The sequence below is a fragment of the Mastigoproctus giganteus genome, chromosome 8 (genome assembly GCF_048544385.1).
Source record: "Mastigoproctus giganteus isolate SK-2022 chromosome 8, ASM4854438v1, whole genome shotgun sequence".
NCBI classification, from domain to species: Eukaryota; Metazoa; Arthropoda; class Arachnida; order Uropygi; family Thelyphonidae; genus Mastigoproctus; species Mastigoproctus giganteus.
Window position 1 is genome coordinate 188,484,074 of NC_143582.1, and position 3,007 is coordinate 188,487,080.

General features: G+C 38.5%; 1 non-coding gene across 1 annotated transcript; it reads right to left on the bottom strand.

Moving 5' to 3' along the window:
• Positions 1–269: 269 nt before the first annotated feature.
• On the bottom strand, positions 270–353 carry TRNAL-CAG (transfer RNA leucine (anticodon CAG)). Its single transcript has one exon. It is a non-coding gene; the product is annotated as a tRNA-Leu (tRNA).
• Positions 354–3,007: the final 2,654 nt, after the last annotated feature.

Below are 3,007 nucleotides of genomic sequence, written 5' to 3' on the forward strand. Positions count from 1 at the left end.
GGCTAATCAATCACCTATCTCTTACAGTCGCTCCACTTTCTGTGTTGTATGCCTTTTCTATAGACACTTCCATGGGCACTGTTCTTCTTAACTGGATTCTATAATTCTTACCTCTGTCCTCCAAACCAGTTTGAACACCCAACCGCCGCAACCAGTCAACATCTATTTATTGTCCAACTGAGAACTTCCATGGGCACTGTTCTTCTTAATTACCTTCTATAATTCTTCCGAAAAAACTCAAGCAAATTAAAAAAAAAAAAAAAAACAATTGTCAGGAGTGGGATTCGAACCCACGCCCGGAAAACCGGACTGCGACCTGAACGCAGCGCCTTAGACCGCTCGGCCATCCTGACACTGATATGCACTTATCTATCATGGGCATCCGTGTTTATATCTATCAATTTGGCCTTGTTAAATTGTGTTAAAAAGTGGGATGCATTTTTTCTGGACTGCAAAAGGGTCCATAAGCCTTGTCATAATATTACTGGCAACCTTTCGATGTCTTTACAAATTATATTCAAGTTATATTATCTGACCATATGACATTTTGATATATGACTAATTACAGATTAGTAATATAGATTATACACAAATAAAATAATGTTCAAGTTCTTAAAAATGAAAAACGGCGTCCGGCCATTCCAAAAGATTGAACAACACTGGTCTAGAACATTGATTCTGAATAGATGGAAACTTATTTCATCGGTTCCTGGATTGGGATTGAGCTGATATCTTCGAATCTCATTGAAGCAGGTTAGCCAATCTTTGCCTGTAGGAGAATAAACAGCAAAAATAAAAAAATAATAATAATATTTTCTTATTTACATTGGCGCTCAAAAGATAACGAATAGGCACAAAAAATACAGTTTTAAATATAAAGAAAAAATATCAAATATTTGTCATTTAAGAAATAGTCTAAGAAATAGTCTGCTCGATCCCGAAAGTTTGTCCAAGGCGGATCAGGAGGTGTCATGTCCTGAAATATAATGCTGATTTCTATATTCCATGCTTGAGTCAGTTCTTTAAGTCTAAATGGAGCAGGTTGGTTTTCATTTGGTTTACTGTTGTAAAATGACTCCCATTCGGTATTATACAGACATCTCCAACTAGGGTGGTAGGGAAGACTGCGAATTTTTGCGGCATACATCAAAAGTAATGTTTTCCTCCGAAGATGTATGGGAATTTCGTGGGCTTCAATGTAAAGGCTCTGGACTGGGGAGGTTCTGAAAGCCTCTAGAGAAACTCTCAGCGCACTGTGCTGGATCTTATTCAATCGCTCTAAAGTATTTTTTCTCACAGACACTGGAGAGCCATAGTCCAAGTGGGACCTGATGAGAGCTCGATATGGATCAGGGTATGTCGATCAGCACCCCATGACATAGATGACACACACTGGAGAATATTCAACTGTTTCAAACAAAGATAGGCCACATGTGCTTGAAAGTTTCGTTTTCTAGCCAGTACGAGGCCAAGAACACGGATAGTATGAGGAATTGAAATGTTACTGACCTTAAGCTCAGGATCGGGATGTAGTGACCATAATTTGCAAAAGTGAGTAGTTGTTGATTTCTGCTGGGCAAGACGGTGTCTATTACTTAAGGTCCATGATTCTATCCTGGCAAGAGCAATTTGTAACTGTCTTTCAACAGTATTCATACTTTGTGACTGGCAGGATATGGTGAGGCCATCCGCATACATGTATATTTGAATGGTTTTTGTAAGTTCTTCCAATGTGTTGTTAACCCGAATCGCAAATAGGGTAGCACTCAGTATGGAATCGTGTGGGACACCCTGTTCTTGAATGTGAGATGCTAACAGCACGTTTTGATATCGGAATTGAAAGGTGCGTAACCTTAAAAAGTTCTGGATGATTTGAGGAAGGTAGCCTCTCAGCCCCAACTGATGTATATCTTTAATAATACCATGACGCCAAGTGGTATAAAATGCTTTCTGAATATTTAGGTTCGCCATCACTAGATGTTGCCTCAGGACAAAAGCGTTACTTATGTTAGATTCAATTTTGAGTAGTAAATCTAGAGTAGATCTGTTTTTATGGTAGACAGAAATTTACTGGTGATCAGAAAGAACGTTTTGGGAGTCTAGAACGCAGGTGAGCCTCTTATGCACCATCCTTTCAAAGATTTTGCCCAAACAGTTTGTCAACAATATTGGTCTGTAATTCTCAACTAGAGAAGGATCTTTGCCTGCTTTTGGGATAGCACAAATGTAGGAATGACGCCATGAGCGAGGATATGTATTTTCTGAGAAGATCCGGTTATAAAAGAGTAATAATATGTAGAGATCGGCTTCACATAGATGCTTCAGCATACTGTAGTGAATGCTGTCGGTCCTGCTGCACTATTTGTGCTGAAGGATTCTTTGAGTTCAGCTGTAGTAAAGGGCTGGTTATACGGAAGTGAGAGTCTAGTTGAAAAATTAAATTTATGACGTTCTTCATCAGTTTTAATGCGTTGAAAGGAGGTCACATAAGAAGAGGAGGCGAAAATGTTATAAAAAGATTCTGCTAAAGCATTTGCAATGTCAGTAGAAGAGGATGTGTCCTGCCCATTCCATTGTATTATCGGAGATTGCTGCAGTAGAAATTTCCCATTGAGAGCTTTGTATTTTTTTCCAGATAATTCGAGTGTCAGTATTTTTGTTAATAGTTGATGCGAAGTTAATCCAGGAGTTTTTCTTCCTAATTTGCCTTGTTTTGGCTCTGAGTTTTTTTTGCAAAAAATTAGATTGGCGGTAGTTGGGCATTTGCGGAACTGGTTGCAAGCACAGTTTTTTTCTACTTTCGCTTTGGGGCAATCTGCATTCCACCACTGATTTTTGTGTACACGCTTGCATTGGTCAGATTTTGGGATGGAAATTTCTGCTGCAGATAAGATTTGGCTGGTAATGTGATTAAATACGTCATCAATATGCTGTTATTGAACATACTGAGTGTCGAGTAGTACACAAGTTGAATAGTCTGCTTTATAAAAAAAAAAAAAAAAAAAAT